Below are 18,364 nucleotides of genomic sequence, written 5' to 3'. Positions count from 1 at the left end.
TTTTTATTTGCTCATGGGATGTGGGCATCGCTGGCAAGGCCAGCATTTATTGCCCATCCCTCATTGCCCTTGAGAAGGTGGTGGTGAGCCGCCTTCTTGAACCGCTGCAATCTGTGTTGTGAAGTTACTTTCACAGTTCTGTTAGGAAGGGAGTTCCAGGATTTTGACTCAGTGACGATGAAGAAATGGCGATATATTTCCAAGTCAGGATGGTGTGTGACTTGGTGGGGAACTTGGAGGTGGTGGTGTTCCCATGCGCCTGCTGCCCTTGTCCTTCTAGGTGGTAGAGGTTGCAGGTTTGGGAGGTGCTGCCAAAGAAGCCTTGGTGAGTTGCTGCAGTGCATCTTGTAGATGGTACACACTGCAGCCATGGTGCACTGGTGGTGGAGCCAGTGAATGTTTAATGTGGTGGATGGGGTGCCAATCAAGCGAGCTGCTTTGTCTTGGATGGTGTTGAGCTTCTTGAGTGTTGTTTGAGCTGCACTCATCCAGGCAAGTGGAGAGTATTCCATTACACTCCTTACTTGTGCCTTGTAGATGGTGGAAAGTCTTTGGGGAGTCAGGAGTTGAGACACTCGCCGCAGAATACCCAGCCTCTGACCTGCTCTTATTGCCACAATATTTATGTGCCTGGTCCAGTTATGTTTCTGCTCAATGGTGACCCCCAGGATGTTGATGGTGGGGGATTCGGTGATGGTAATGCCGTTGAAAATCAAGGGGCAGTGGTTAGATGCTTGCTTTTTGGAGATAGTCATTGCCTGGCACTTATGTTGAGCGAATGTTACCTGCCACTTATCAACCCAAGCCCGAGTGTTGTCCAGGTCTTGCTGCATGCAGGCATGGACTGCTTCATTATTTGAGGAGTTGCGAATGACACTGAACACTGTGCAGTCATCAGTGAACATCCCCTCTTCTGACCTTATGTTGGAGGAAAGGTCATTGATGAAGCAGCTGCAGATGCTTGGGAATAGGACACTGCCCTGAGGAATTCCTGCAGCAAAGTCCTGGGGCTTTGATAAATGACCTCCAACCACCACAACCACCTTCCTTTGTGCTAGGTATGACTCCAGCCAGTGGAGAGTTTTCCCCCCGAATCCCATTGACTTCAGTTTTACTAGGGCTCCTTGATGCCACACTCGGTCAAATGCTGCCTTGATGTCAAGGACAGTCACTCTCAGCTCACCTCTGGAATTCAGCTTCATGACAATGGTGAGGGTTGAAGAAAATTGGTGTTAATTTATTACACTCGGATAGGACAGGAAATATTGATACACAGACAGCTGCTGATAAAGTTATATTTTGTAACCTTAACAACATCAAGCTACAAAATGTGCCAATGACATCAAACTGTGTGGCTGTGTGATTAACTTAGGGGAATTCAATGGGTTCTCATTCAATTCAGTGGATGGGCTAAGGAACTGCAGATGGAATTTAACATATTTAAATGTAAGGCTGTACAAACTGGCACAAGAAACATGTAAACAGTAATAGATGTCCATTGAAAAAAGTGGAGGACAAAAAGATTTGGAGTCTGATTATTGACCCGCCACTGAAAGGGTCCAGTTAATGTATTGACAGTTAGAATGTCACATACGCTATTACATTTCTTACTTAAGCCCATATTTGGAATACGGTGAGCAGTTTCTTGCAGTCCACCTTTAAAAAGACATTGATGTATTGGAGAGAGTTTAGCGAAAAGCCACAAGGATAACACTGAGTTATCAGGGAGGGCTCACAGAACTGTTCTTGTTCTCACTGAAGAAAAGACGATTGAGATGGGCCATCTCAGTGAGAAGGTTATTTAATTTAAACTGTGCTCTCAGAGCTGCAGGATGATTAGAAATTGGTAAGCTTTCAGCAAGCCCAAGAGATCAGAGGAATCCTTGTCTTGCCACAGAATAGGCGTAGAAATGTGGAGTAGAATCTCATCAAATGTAGATAATGGTGTGTCAATCAATTCCTTTAGCAAGGTTCCTGATGAATATCTGGGTAAGAATGGAAGTGAACATTACAGGGATAAGGAGACACATAGATGTTCAAATATGGTATGAAAGACTTTAAGCCCCAGCCTCCTGAGACCATTGACATGTCACCTATAGAAAACAACTGATCAGAGTTGAATGATGTGCATTGTAATGTTAGATTGCTAGCTTGAGTTTCCACTCCATTATTTTCAAGGGTCACTTTTACCATGCTGAGATTTTGAGGTGGGAATTCATTATCTCCAGGAGATTAACCTGAAAGTCCAGAAGAGAGTAAGTTCTCTAGGAACTTCCGGAAGGAATGGGCTGAATGAACCAAATAAAAATATCATGGGAAGGAAGACAACTATTCAAGTATGAATAAAAGAAGATAAAGAAAGGCTTGCATTTATATAGCACCTTTAACAGCTTCAGGACATCTCAAAGTGCTTTACAGCCAATGAAGTACCTTTGAAGTGTAGTCACTATTGTAATGGATGGAAACACAGCATCCAATTTGTACACAGCATGGTCCCACAAACAGCAATGTGATAATGACCAGATAATCTGTATTTTTTAATGTTGGTTGAGGGATAAATATTGGCAGGCCACCGGGGAGATCTGCTACTCTTCTTCAAATAGTGCCATGGAATCTTTTACATCCACCTGTGAGGGCAAACGGGGCCTTGATTTAACGTTTCATCTGAAAGACGGCATCTCCAACAGTGCAGCACTCCCTCAGTAGTGCACTGGAGGTTCAGCCTAGATTCACTCAAATCACGGGAGTGGGATTTGAACCCACAATCTTCTGACGAGGAGCCAATGCTGATATTTAACTGAGGATATGAGGTAAGCGAAGGCTGCGGGGCTTTGGTTGATTTATTTTAGTCGGGAAATATGAAGAAGTTTTGTAGAATCTTTTCTTAGAACACAAAATGATCTTCTTAGAGTCCCTACTGATTTCATTGTACGTGGTTTGTGGAAGCAACAGAACGACCTTTACTTGCTCTATGCTTTCTAATGATTCTTCTGATTTTGTTTCATTAACACACAAATAGACTTGAAAAATTAGGGGTTAGTGAGATATGGGAAATGATGAGGATCTGGAGTTTTAGAACATAAACATAAGAACATAAGAAATAGGAGCAGGAGTAGGCCTGTAGGATTGATTCCTCCCCCGCAACAGTAAAAATATTGGATTATGAAATATAAAAACCCAGAACTGCACAGCCCGCCAAAAAGGGCTCAGCAATAAAGTGTTAATTCAAACATTGCAGCCGAACTACGACTGGATCACAGACAATCTAAAATCTGAACAAGAACATTCGCATATTCATGTACCTTAAGGGGTTACTTTGGGAAGGTTGCATTGTCAGAAAGGTATCTCTAATCAGTGGGCAATACCAGGGACAATTCACACATTTTAAAACAAATTGTATGCTCAGGAGGGGGCCAGGGAATGTGTGTCAAGATACTGCAAGTTGGTTTTGGTTAAAAATAAGAGCACTTCAAAGACAGTGGTGTGGGAAGCCAACAGTAGAACAGCAAGCAGAAAGACTCAGGCCTACAATCAACTCCAAGAGACAGCCGATCGGGAGTGGTGATTGTATGTTTCAGTCAAATCATAGAGGGGGCTTTTATGATTGAGTCTGAGTAAGTTTCAGTCAGATCACAATAAGGGCTTTATGATTGAGTCTGGGTAACTTTATATGTAACAGTCAAATCGTGGACGGGTTTAACAGTGTCATATTGTGTCGATGCAAATGACCCTTGCGTAGGGGTTTGTATTTTGGGGTTGTTAGCCTGATATAAATCATAGGGATTTATACTGGGGAAGTAATTGTGTGTGTGTGTTCAATAAATGAACGAATCAAAGGTTGAGCCAAAACCCTGTGCCATGTGTATTTTGTTCTTATAAATCCTGACGTCCAAGAAATGTGTGTAACGGGGGACCAGTAGCGGAGAAAACCCCTTACAGAATATGGCGACCGCGGCAGGACGTCAAGGTTTAGAACAAAATTATGGACCGGGTTAAGTGCAAGAAACCCACGAGGGAGGTTAGGATATCCTCATATGTGTTTGGGAAAGTAAACATTTATGAGCACTGGGTGTGGGAAATGTTACACTCTGACAGTCTGTCTGAGAATGCGGTAGAGTAGACGTGTGTTAGTATACATAAGAAATCGAAGGGAAAGGCAATTTGGCTAATATGTATGCAGAAACAAATTCAGATGCTCTCGGAGAAAGTTGAGCATTTAGGAAAAGAGAAACAGGAATCAGAAAGTAGGGCAGGAGAGAGAGAGGCCGTAGTGAACCGGCTGACAGAAGATTTGAGCTTTGAAAGGCAGAAGAGAAAATTGCAGGAAGAAACAGCTAGAAACACATTAGAGAACCTGCAATGTCAGGTCACAGAAAGTATAAGGCAGTGTCAGGCTCAGCGTGAGGAAGGTAATAGGAACTCAGAGAGAGCTGACAAGGCTGAGGAGCAGTTAAAAGATATAAAGGTGGCAAACAGGGTAGCCAAAAACCGGGTATATGAAGAGGCCGATCACGGGCCCTGTAATGAAAAAATCCGTAAGTTGACCCTAGCATTATCCAGGGCCAGGGGTATGGTTTGTTTCATGGCACCGGGGGAAGTTGGGGTAGACTGGGATGAGGAGGAAAAAGGAGCCTGATGATGGGATCCAGTATAGAGAGGTTCGACCGGCTCCCGAAGCACCTGGACCACCGGGACAGATGTGTCCCCTGCGACAGCAAAAGTTCGGTCCACCTCGACAAGGCGGCGGTCAGGGGCCATTGCAGAGTGATTATGTGCTTCCCTATACGTCCCTTCAGTTGCAGGAAATGCTGGCCAGTGTGCCGAAACTGAAGCACGGAGGGGATGCCTCCGATAATTTTGCCAATATAGAGCAGATAGGGGGGATCAATAATTGTGACGATGACGAACGGAAAAAGCGGATACTGTTCTCTCTAGATGGGAAGCTGTACCAGGGTTTGTCGGCAGCCAGTAAGTTAGGGGAGGGTACCCTGGACGGGATAAAGGATGAAATTTTAATGGCGCTGGGACATAGCCAGGGCAGCCCGTTCTTGCAGTTCGAGCAGACCAGACAGCTGGTTGATGAGGCACGGATGCATTCACAGACAGGTTGTGGCCTGTGTATCTGAAAGCGACAAGGGGATATCTAGCCCAAGCACAGTTGTTTGGGGCTCCCAGGAATCATTGGTTGAGGACCCTAGTGGCTAACAGCCTACCACGGATCAGGGCTAGGGCAGAATCATGGTTCAACTCCGAGGATGTTAATAATACAGAGCCAGGTGTGTTAAGGAAACTGACTCTGGCTTTAAATCCGACCAAGGGGAGGAGAATAAAGAAAAGGGAAAAGTGCATGAGATGAAGGGAAGTGTGGATGGTAGAAAAGAATGGAAGCAGGAGGGGGGTAAGGTGGACAGAACCCAGGCGTGCTTTAACTGTGGTAGAATGGGACACTGGAACAGGGAGTGCAAGTTCCCAAAAAGGGAATATCCAGGATATGGGGGTCCTTCAATGTCAAAACCTCAGGTAGTACAGACGGGGAAGGAGAGGGTAGAAGACCCGATGGAACTTCTAGTGACTGCATTATGGCAGGTTATGGTCAATGACCAAGAAAAGCTGGACGCTGCCGTATGCAGTGAAAAGCCCAGTGCGCCCCCACTTCTCCCATGACTAGGACACACCCAGCCCGAGTACCTGTGCCCGCTCACCTACGATGAGTACTGGGGCAGACCTTGTGTAGAAATCAGGGTAGAGGCTGTTCGGGGAAAGTATCTAGTGGACACTGGAGCTTCCAGTACGGTGGTTCACTCACCAAACCCGACCACTTCTCTATGGTTGAGCAGGGTCCCATTTAAGTTAGTGGATTTCACAGGGAACGAGCAGACTGGGGCATTATCGAAACCTTTGTCTATAGGGTTAGGACCCCTTGTCACTAAATGGGAATGCATACTGATGCAATGGGATCAGCCCGGCGCTGTGTCCTTGGAGCTAATTTTATGCTGGCCCACTATGTGACCGTGGATATGAGAAACGACTGTCTATGGGGGGGCGGTTGGTGCAGATAAACCTGGGGAAGTTCTAGTGATCCCCAAGGCGGAGAAAGTGAAAGATAGCACCTGTACTATGAAACCGAAGGGAAGCTATGACTTGGAACAATTGACCCGTAGCACTCCGGAAAGGTATCGGGGGTATGTGAAAAATAATCTCGCAGTGTTCGCCACTCACCGACATGACTGTGGTAGGGTAACGGGGGTAGAGGTGGAGGTACACGGGGACCCAACCTCAGAAACAGTATAGTTTTCCCCGGGAGGCAGAGAAGGACATGGAAACTGCACTGAGCACCCTCGTGGAACAAGAGGTACTGAGGCCGATAGCGACCAATGTAATTTCACCCCTATGGCCTGTTAAGAAGCCCGGTCAGCCATGGAGAGCCATGCTAGACTACCGGGTTCTCAGTAAAGGCATTCCAGCATAGGCGCCCACGGTAGCAGCAGTAGCTGATCTAATAGGGACTATCCCTGCGGAGGCAATGACGTTCACTGTATTGGACGCAGCCACAGTGTTTAATACGGGGACGTCACTGGTCAATAGTATAGATGATGCCCAGTTGCAAACGTAGGTCAATACCTTACGGGATCAGCTAAAGAGGATACTGGGGGAGGGTAATGAGATTGAGGGACAGGAATTACGAGAAGATTATATATCACATTTTGGGCATGATATCCCGCCATTACCTGAGCACTTGACAAAACTGGTAAAGGATGTAGAGCTTTCCCAAAAACATTACTACACTCTCCAGCAGGAAAACAGAGAAACACGAGAGGAGATCAGGGAAATAACCACCCCACCTTGGTGGGACATTGGGTATAATATTGAAATTCCTCCCTGGATTCCAAAGATTCATGACTCTCAGAGAAGAAATTCCTCCTCATCTCCGTTTTAAATGGTTGACCCCTTATTCTGAAACTATGCCCCCTTTTTCTAGATTCCCCCACGAGGGGAAACATCCTCTCTGCATCTACCCTGTCAAGCCCGCTCAGAATCTTATGTTTCGATAAGATCCCCTCTCATTCTTCTAAACTCCAATGAGTATAGGCCCAACCTGCTCAACCTTTCTTCATAAGACAACCCCGTCATCTCAGGAATCAACCTAGTGAACCTTCCCTGAACTGCCTCCAATGCAAGTATATCCCTCCTTAAATAAGGAGACCATAACTGTATGCAGTAATCCAGATGTGGTCTCACCAATGCCCTGTACAGTTGTAGCAAGACTTCCCTACTTTTATAAGCATGAATTGAAAATTGGTTAACAGACAGGAAACAGAGAGTAGGATTAAATGGGTCTTTTTTGGAGTGGCAGGTGGTGACTACTGGGGCACCGCAGTGATCAATGCTTGGGCCCCAGCTATTCACAATATATATATATCAATGATTTGGATGAGGGAACCAAATGTAATATTTCCAAGTTTGCTGACAATACGAAACTAGGTGGGATTGTGAGTTGTGCGGAGGATGCAATGAGGCTTCAAGGCAATTTAGACAAGTTGAGTGAGTGGGTAACCTCAAATTTTCCCATATTATACTCCATCTGCCAATTTTTTGCCCACTCACTTAACCTATCCCTTTGCAGATTCTTTGTGTCCTCTTCACAACTTGCTTTCCCACATATCTTTGTATCATCAGCAAATTTGGCCGCATTACACTTAGTCCCTTCATCCAAGTCATTAATATAGATTGTAAACAGCTGGGGCCCCACCACTGATCCCTGTGGCACCCAACTAGTTAAATTTTGCCAACCTGAAAATGAGCCAGTTTTCCCGTCTGTTTCCTGTTAACTAGCCAATCCTCTATCCATGCAAATATATTACCCCCAACCTATGAGCTCTTATCTTGTGCAATAACCTTTTATGTGGCACCTTATCGAATGTTTTCTGGAAATCCAAATGCACTACATCTACTGGTTCCCCCTTTATCCACCCTGCTCGTTAAATCCTCAAAGAACGCTAGCAAATTTGTCAAACGTGATTTCCCTTTCATAAAACCATGCCAACTCTGCTTGATTGTATTATGATTTTCTAAATGTCCTGCTATTACTTCCTTAATAATGGACTCCAGCATTTTCCCAATGACAGGTGTTAGGCTAACTGGTTTATAGTTTCCTGCTTTCTGTCTCCCTCCTTTCTTGAATAGGGACATTACATTTGCAGTTTTCCAATCCGCTGGGACCTCTCCAGAATCCAGGGAATTTTGGTAGATTGCAACCAATGCATCCACTATCTCTGCAGCCACTTCTGTTAGGACCCTAGGATGCAAGCCATCAGGTCCAGGGGACTTGTCCACCTTTAGTCCCATAAGTTTGCCTAGTACTTTTTCGCTAGTGATAGTGATTGTTTTAAGTTCCTCCCTCCCTATAGCCCCTTGATTATTGATTATTATTGGGATGCTTTTAGTGTCTTCTACCATGAAGACCGATACAAAATATTTGTTTAAAGTCTCTGTTATTTCCCTGTTTCCCATTATTAATTCCCCAGTCTCATCCTCTAAGGGACCAATGTTTACTTTAGTTACTCTCTTCCTTTTTATATGCCTGTAGAAGCTCTTACGATCTGTTTTTATATTTCTTTCTAGTTTACTCTCATAATCTATCTTCTCTCTCTTTATTATTTTTTTAGTCATCCTTTGCTGGTTTCTAAAAATTTCCCAATCCTCTGGCTTACCATTAATCTTTGCATCATTGTATGCCTTTGTTTTCAATTTGATACCATCCTTAACTACATCAGTTAGCCTTGGATGGTTCATTCTTCTCTTAGTCTTTCTTTCTCACTGGAATATATCTTTGCTGAGAGTTATGAAATATCTCCTTAAATGTCTGCCACTGCTTATCTACCATCTTACCCTTTAATCTATTTTCCCAGTCCACTTTAGCCAACTCTGTCTTCATACCTTTGTAATTGTCTTTATATAAGTTCAGGACACTAGTTTGAGACTCAAGTTTCTTATGCTCAAACTGAATTTGAAATTCTAATATGCTATGATCACTCTTCCCTAGGAGATCCTTTACTATGAGATCATGAATTAATCCTATCTCATTACACATTACCAGATCTAAAATAGCCTGCTCCCTGGTTGGTTCCACAATGTATTGTTCTAAGAAACCATCCCGAATGTACTCTATGAACTCTTCCTCAAGGCTACCTTTGACAATTTGATTTGTCCAATCTATATGAAGATTAAAATCACCCATGATTATTGCAGTACCTTTCTTACAAGCCTCCATTATTTTTTGATTTAAACTCTGTCCTACAGTTTAACTACTGTAAGGGAACCTATAGACGACTCCCACCAGTGACTTCTTTCCCCTATTGGCCCAGAAATTCGGGTCTCCACGGGTGAGTACGCGCTGGGTATTCACCCGTGGGCCCGATGGAAGTGCTGGTTTCCTGCATGCACTGCGCATGCGTGGGAAACCGGCACTTTCGTTCCTCTGAACAAAGAGGTTCAGAGGTTGAACGCGTGCACAGGGGAGGCTGCGCGTGCACATCAAACGTAGTTTTTTTTTACAGGTTTTCCCAGGAGGGTAAGCCTACAGAATTTACACATTTAAAAAGCAGGCATAAGGCCTGCTTTTTACAAGGTAAGTGGTGAATTAATTAAAATTAGAACATTTTTTCCACAGGTTTATTATTTTTAAATACTTTAAAGCAAGGTAAGTTTATTTTTAGCCCCATTAGAAAATAAAATTATTTTTTTCAAAAATTTAAATTATTGTTTAAAATAGTTATTTAATGTAATTTATTTGAAGGTTTAGTGCTATTTTGGGGCCGTAGTATTTACAAGTCTTGACAGCACTTCCTGTCAAGACTTATGAATGGAGCATTCCCTGCTCCGATTGGCTGCCCATGGCCCACGTGATCCCAGGGGATGCATCGAACTAACTGCGCCCCTGGGATACATAAGCACTGCGCGCCGGCAGCTGGACCAGGCCCCGGATCGGAATTCCACAGGGCCCTACAACTCAACGGCCGGCACGCAAGGTAAGTGCAGGTCAGGGGCTTGCACCCACGGGAAGCCCCCGACCCGAATTTCTGGGCCAATATTTCTTATCTCCACCCAAACTGATTCTACATCTTGATCTTCTGAGCCAAGAACATTTCTCACTACTGCACTGATCTCATCCTTTATTAACAGAGCTACCCCATCTCCTTTTCCTTTCTGCCTATCCATCCGAAATGTGAAATACCCCTGAATATTCAGTTCCCAGCCTTGGTCACCTTGCAACCACGTCTCTGTAATGGCTATCAGATCATACCCATTTATTTCTATTTGCACCGTCAACTCATCTATCTTGTTACAAATGCTGCATGCACTCAGATAAAGAACTTTTAATTTTGTCTTTTTACCATTTTCCCTACTCTGACTCTACTTTCTGATGCACTCTTATGTTTTATACGCTCTGTCCCTTTTTGTCACACTCTGGTTATCATTACCCCTATCGTTACCCTGCACTATTGCCTGAACCCTCCCCCCCCCCCACTATTTAGTTTAAAGCCCTATCTACAGCCCTACTTATTCAATTCTCCAGGACACTGGTCCCAGCATGGTTCAAGTGAAGCCCGTCCCAATGGAACAACTCCATCTTTCCCCAGTACTGGTGCCAGTGCCCCATGAATCGAAACCCATTTCTCCCACACCAATCTTTGAGCCACGCATTCATCGCTTTGATTTTATTTACCCTATGCCAATTTGCTCATGGCTCAGGTAGTAATTCAGAGATCATTACCTTTGTGGTTCTGCTTTTTCTATGTTAGCAGCTCAGCACACCTGAAGGAAATAACTTTCTGTTCCATGGTTCCATCGTGCAGTCTTTATTTAACAGTAAAGTTAAAAATAAATTCAAATGTACTACATTTCAGTAATACTGAAGTAGTTTGAGCACAGAGGTTGGAGACAGAGCTGGGTGAATGCAATCGGAGTGGATCACAAGCAGAGCAGTAGAATTTGGTGAGCGCAGGAATCGGTGAAGAGGAGGAAGACAAGTGAGACATCTCACTGAAAATGTGGAGTGGAGCCACAGAACCCAAGGGCTCTATGCTAATAGGATCGAGAGCGGACCTGCGGGAGAACGAGAGGAGCGGCCACAGCCTGGAGCCTGGAGGGAGCACGAGCACCAGGGAGCGAGACAAAAAAAACCAAAAGTGACGTCAGTACAAGGGAAGAAGCTGATTGGTGAGTAGCTGGTGATTGGTTTTTTTTACATAAGATTACATAGGATATACAGCACAGAAACAGGCCATTCGGCCCAATCAGTCCATGCCGGCATTTATGCTCCACTCGAGCCTCCTCCCGTCTTTTCTCATCTAACTCTATCAGCATAACCCTCTATTCCCTTCTCCCTCATATACTTATCTAACCGCCCCTTAACTACATCTATACTATTCGCCTCAACCACTCACTGTGGTAGCGGGTTCCACATTCTCATCACTCTCTGGGTAAAGAAGTTTCTCCTGAATTCCCTATTTGATTTCTTGGTGACTATCTTATATGGATGGCCTCTAGTTTTGCTCTTTCCCACAAGTGGAAACACTCTCTCTGTATCCACTCTATCAAAACCTTTCATGATTTTAAAGACTTCTATTAGGTCACCCCTCAGCCTTCTCTTTTCAAGAGAAAAGAGACCCAGCCTGTTCATTCTTTGCTGATAGGTATACCCTCGCATTTCTGGTATCATCCTTGTACATTTTCTCTGGACCCTCTCCAGTGCCTCTATATTTATAATATGGCAATCAGAAGGTCTAACCAAGGTTCTATACAAGTTTAGCATAACATCACTACTTTTCAATTCTGTCCCTCTAGAAATAAACCCTAGTGGTTGTTTTTTTTTTATGGCCTTGTTAACCTATGTCAATACTTTTAGTGATTTGTGTATCTGTACTGAGATCCCTTGGCTCCTCTAGCCCATTTAGATTCTTATTTTCCAAGTAATATGTGACCTCCCTATTTTTCTTACCAAAATGTATCACATTTATCTGTGTTGAATTTCATTTGCCAATGATGTGCTCATTCTGCAAGTTTATTAATGTCTTCTTGTAATTTGTTGCAGTCCTCCTCAGTATTGACTATCCCTCCCAATTTGGTGTTGTCTGCAAATTTAAAAATTGCGTTTTTGATTCCAAAGTCTAAATCGTTAATATAAATTGTGAACAACAGTGGTCCCAGCAATGATCCTTGTGGAACACCACTTCCCACCTTCTGCCACGCTGAATAGTTACCCTTTACCCCTACTCTCTGCTTTCTGTCTTGAAGCCAGCCAACTATGTATTCAGCTACTTGTCCCCTGACTCCACATTTCCTGACCTTATTCATTAGTCCATTATGTAGCAACTTATCGAAGGCCTTTTGAAAATCTAGATAAATTACATCTACTGCATTACCCTTGTCTACTCTCTCTGTTACCTCTTCAAAAAATTCAATTAGGTTGGTTAAGAAAGACTTTCCCTTTTAAATCCATGCTGATTATTTGTTATTATACTTTTGGTTTCTAGATGTTCTTCCATTTTCTCCTTTAGTAGGGATTCCATTATTTTTCCTACCACCGATGTTAAGCTGAATGTTCTATAGTTCCCTGGACATGTTCTATCTCCCTTCTTATATATAGGTATTATTACATTAGCTATCCACCAGTCCTCTGGCGCTACACCTTTTTCTAACGAATTACTAAATATGTGTATAATGCCTCTGCTATCTGTAATCTGTCCAGACCAGGGGTTTTATCCTCTTTGAGTTTCTTTAGTTTAGAGGAAGATCGGGAAAGCAATAGTGATAGGGAATTCGATAGTTAGGGAAACAGACAGGCATTTCTGTGGCCGCAACGTGACTCCAGAGTGGTATGTTGTCTCCCTGGTGCTGGGGCCAAGGATGTCACTGAGCGGCTAGAGGACGTTCTGAGGGGGGAGGGTGAACAGCCAAAGGTCGTGGTCCATATTGGTATCAACGACATAGGTAGAAAGAGGGAGGAAGTCCTGCAGGCAGATTTCACGGAGCTAGAAAAGAAATTAAAAAACAGGACCTCAAAAGGTAGTAATCTCCGGATTACTCCCGGTGCCTCAAGCTAGTAAGTACAGAAATAAGAGGACAGAGCAGATGAATGAGCAGCTGGAGAGATGGTGCAGGTGGGGGGGCTTTAGATTTCTGGGACATTGGGTCCGGTTCTGGGGGAGGTGGGACCTCGACAGGCCAGATGGGTTGCACCTCAAAAGAGACAGGACCAATATCCTCGCTGGAGGGTTTGCGAATATTGTTGGGGAGGGTTTAAACTACTTTGGCAGGGGGATGGGCACCAGGGTGTAGCATTCGAAAGGAGAAACAAGGTACACAAAGGTTTGGGAGAGACAGATAGCACTGGAGACAGAAATAGTAAGGTATTAGGTGGGGTCAGACTAAGAGAGAATAGAAGAGGCTCTAAGATAGGCTTACAGTGCATGTGTGTAAATGCACAAAGCATGGTAAATAAGTTTGGTGAGCTGCAGGCGCAAATAGCCACATGGGAATATGGTGTTGTGGCGATAACGGAGACATGGCTCAAAAAGGGGCTGGATTGGGCACTAAATATTCCTGGATATAAGGTGTTCAGGTAAGATAGGGAAGGAAAGAAAGGAGGTGGGGTGGCATTATTGATAAAGGAGAATATTTTTCTTCTCTTCGTAAGCAGTCCATCGGAACCGAGGATGACTTGCTTCCACACTAAAAATTAGTTCTCAGGTGGCTGATGAGTCCAATGCGGGACCTACAGTCTCTGTCACAGGTGGGGCAGATGGTGATTGAAGGGGTGTGTGGGTGGGGTGCCTGGGTTGACAAGCGCTCCTTCCGCTGTTTGTGCTTGGCTTCCGCTTGCTCCCGGTGAAGAGACTCGAGGTGTTCGGCACCTTCCCGGATGCTTCTCCTCCACTTTGTGCGGTCTTGGGCCAAGGATTCCCAGGTGTCCGTGGGGATGTTGCACTTTTTCAAGGAGGCTTTGAGGGTGTTCCTTGAAGCGTTTCCTCTGCCCACCTGGGGCTCTCTTGCCGTGTCGGAGCTTTGAGTAGAGCGCTTGTTTTGGAAGCCTCGTATTGGGCATGCGGACGATGTGGCCCATCCATCGGAGCTGATCGAGCGTGGTCAAAGCTTCGATGCTGGGGATGTTGGCCTGAGCGAGAACACTGACATTGGTGCGCATATCCTGCCAATGGATTTGCAGCATCTTGCGGAGGCAGCATTGGTGGTACCTCTCGAGTGCTTTGAGGGGCCTGCTGTACATGGAGAATAGGAGAATATTACAGTGCTGGAGAGAGAGGAAGTCCAGGAGGGGTCAAGGACAGAATCTATTTCGTTAGAGTTAAGAAACAATAGAGGTACCATTACACTACTAGGTGTATTCTACAGGTCACCAACTAGTGGGAAGGATATAGAGGAGCAAATTTGCAGGGAAATTACAGAGAGGTGCAAGAACTATAGAGTCGTGATAATGGGGGACTTCAGCTATCCTAATATAGACTGGGATAGTAATAGTGTAAAGGGCAGAGAGGGGAAAGAATTTCTGAAGTGTGTTCAGGAGAAATTTCTTGATCAATACTTTCCCGGCCCAACGCGGAGGGAGGCATTGCTGGATCTGGTGGGGAATGAGATGGGTCAAGTGAAGTGGAGCAAACGTCAGTAGGGGAACATTTAGGGAACAGTGATCACAGTATCATAAGGCTTAAATTAGCTATGGAAAAGGACAGGGAGCAATCTAGAGTAAAAACACTTAATTGGAGGAAGGACAATTTCAGTGAGTTGAGAATGGAGAAATTGGTAAATTGGAATGAAAGATTGGCAGGAAAAACTGTAATGAACAGCGGGCTTCTTTTAAAAAGGAGATGGTTCGGGTACAGTCGAGGTGCATTCCCACGAGGGGGAAAGGTAGGGCAACCAAAGTCAGAGCTCCCTGGATGATGAAAGAGATAGATGAAGCAGAAAAAGGAGGCATATGACAGATGTCAGGTTGAGAATACGTGAGAATCAGGCTGAATATAGAAAGTTCAGAGGGGAAGTGAAAAAGGAAATAAGAGGGGCAAAAAGAGAGTATGAGAATAGATTGGCAGCTAACATAGAAGGGAATCCAAAAGTCTTCTATAGTCACATAAGTAGTAAAGGGGTAGTAAGAGGAGGGATGGGGCTGATTAAGGACCAAAAAGGAGACCTACACATGGAGGCAGAGGGCATGGCTAAGGTACTAAATGAGTACTTTGCACCTGTCTTTACCAAGGCAGAAGATGCTGCCAAAGTCATAGTGAAAGAGGAGGTAGTTGAGATAATTGATGGGATAAAAATTGATAAGGAGGAGGTACTAGAAAGGCTGGCTGCACTTAAAGTAGATAAGTCACCAAGACCAGATGGGATGCATCCTAGGATGCTAAGGGAAGTAAAGGTGAAAATTGCGGAGGTACTGGCCATAATTTTCCAATTCTCCTTAGATATGGGGCTGGTGCCTGGGCTGGAGAATTGCAAATGTTACACCCTTGTTTAAAAAAGGGTGCAAGGATAAACCCAGCAAATACAGGCCAGTCAATTTAACCTCGGTAGTGGGGAAGCTTTTAGAAATGACAAAATTAACAGTCACTTGGACAAGTGTGGATTAATTAAAGAAAGTCAGCATGGATTTGTTGAAGGCAAATTGTGTTTAACTAACTTGATTGAATTTTTTGATGAGGTAACAGTGAATGTTGATGAGGGCAATGCAGTTGATGTAGTGTACATGGACTTCCAAAAGGCGTTTGATAAAGACCCACAAAATAGGTTTGCCAGCAAAGTTGAAGCCCATGGAATAAAAGGGACAGTGTCAACATGGATACAAAAACAGAGAGTAGTGGTGAACGGTTGTTTTTCGGACTGGAGGAAGGTACACAGTGGTGTTCGTCAGGGGTCAGTACTAGGACCACTGCTTTGCTTGATATATATTAAAATAACTTGGACTTGCATGTACAGGGCACAATTTCAAAATTTGCAGATGACACAAAACTTTGAAGTATAATGAACAATGAGGAGGATAGTGCTAGACTTCAAGAGGACATAGACAGGCTGGTGGAATGGGCAGACACATGACAGATTAAATTTAATGCAGAAAAGTGCAAAGTGATGCATTTTGGCAGGAAGTTTGCAGAGAGGCAATATAAACTAAAGGGTACAATTCTAAAGTGTTTGCATGAACAGAGAGACCTGGGGGTATATGTGCACAAATCATTGAAAGTGGCAGGGCAAGATGAGAAAGCGTTTAAAAAAGCATACGGGATCCTGGGCTTTGTAAGTAGAGGCATAGAGTGACATGAATCGGTCATTCATGAAAGAAAGACTTGTGAAGTGATGCTGAGCGGCCTGCAGGTGGCGCTGTCCAGGGAGAGTATAAATACTCAGGCATGGGCCCAGCTTGCGCAGGGACATTCTTAACAGGAACTAGTGAAGGACACAACTAGACCTTCATGTTGTAAAACAGTTGGTTAAAGCTTTGTTTAACGCTTAGACCAAGGGCCTAGTAGTTTTCTTACATCAATTTAATCAACTGAAATTTGCTCCACGCTCTGAGTGATTTTGAGAACAGACAGCTACAACTCAAACGGTAGAAGGGAACCAGACGTAGTAATCAATCCATCATGGTCTTAACCTGGACCCGAATTCACCTACAACTGCTAAGGTATGGAAACACTGGTGTCGTACCTTCAGAAACTTCCTCGGGGCTTGTGGTGAGAATGTTCCTGATATGTTACAAATGCTTGCCAATTATGTATCTCCTCATGTGTTTGACTATATCGAAGACTGTGTAGACTATGATTCTGCTATTCAAATACTGCAGCAACTATATGTTCAGGCCCCAAACAAAATTTTTGCTCGGCACTTACTGGCCACAACTCGACAACAACCCAGGGTATCACTTGACGAATTCCTTCAAAAGCTTCGCAGGCTCAGCAAAGACTGTAATCTCAAAGCTGTCTCAGCTGAGCAGTACCAGGAGGAATTAATTTGTGATTCTTTTATTAATGGGATTGCGTCTCCCTTCATACGCCAGCATCTGTTGGAGAATAAAACCCTTGAGTTACAAGCTGCCTATGACCAGGCATATTCTCTGGACTTAGCAAAAAAAAATGCAGATGCCTATCTTTTACCACGTGTACGGACTGCTGCTATCACTTTTAATGACTCCTCCGATAAGCCTCAGGCAGAAGCCCTCACTGATGACGACTCTGTCCTAGCTGATGACAACCCTACCCTAGCAGCATCTTGGCAATCTAAAAAGAAGCATTTCTTCTGTGGAGGTTCATTTCACTATAGGAAATTTTGTCCTGCTCGTAATGCAAACTGCAATCATTGCAGTAAGAAAGGTCACTTTTCTAAAGTATGTCAGTCAAAAGCCTCTCCTAGGGCTACAGCTGCTATCTATAAAACTGCTCTTTCCCCAAGAGCCACTACTAATGTTACAGCTATCAAGTATAAAACTGCCCCTCCTCCCATCACAGCTGTTTTTCCCCAAAGCCTGTCCCATGCAGCCATGGAGGTTTCGGCAAATGGACACAATTTGAGTGCACTAATCGGCTCATGTAGCTCTGACAGCTTCATCAGTGAGCAGGCTGTCAGTAAGTTAAAACTGCGTATTTACCCCTCAGACAAGGAAATTGCAATGGCTCTGACGACACTGACCACCAACTCTTCCGGCTTTTGTCTTGTCGACCTTATTCTCAATGGCCACATTTATGTTTCCACCTGGCTTGGGGTGCTCAAAAACCTATGCAGTGATGTGCTCCTGGGGCAGGATTTCCAGAAGCAACACAAAAGACTCACTTTCGAGTTTGGAGGGTCAAAGCCGGAGCTTAATATTACCAAAGTACCATTTTGTGCACTTTCGGCGGCTTCGCTTGACAAGCCCTCCTTGTTTGCCAATCTTTCCCCCCGATGTCAGCCCATAGTCACTAAATCATGACGTTTCAGTCAAGATGACCTATCCTTTATCGAGGCAGAAATCTCTCACCTTCTAGCGGATGGTATCATTGAGCCATGTTCATCTTCCTGGCGGGCGCAAGTCGTCATTGTTAAAAATCCTCTGAAGCAACACAAGAAACGTCTTTGCATCGATTACTTGCAAACTATTAACCAGTATACCAACATGGATGCCTACCCACTACCATGCATCGATGACATGGTCAATAACCCTGCCAACTACAGGGTATTTTCAACTTTTGACTTAAAGAGCGCATACCATCAAGTACTGTTAAAGGACTCTAAGAAAAAGTATACGGCCTTTGAGGCCAATGGTCGGCTTTACCAGTTTTGTCACCTTCCATTTGGGGTCACCAATGGGGTGGCCGTC

This window comes from Somniosus microcephalus, chromosome 12, assembly GCF_052327205.1.
Source record: "Somniosus microcephalus isolate GS21.2 chromosome 12, FLI_Smic_1.0, whole genome shotgun sequence".
NCBI classification, from domain to species: Eukaryota; Metazoa; Chordata; class Chondrichthyes; order Squaliformes; family Somniosidae; genus Somniosus; species Somniosus microcephalus.
This window is presented reverse-complemented; position numbering follows the sequence as displayed.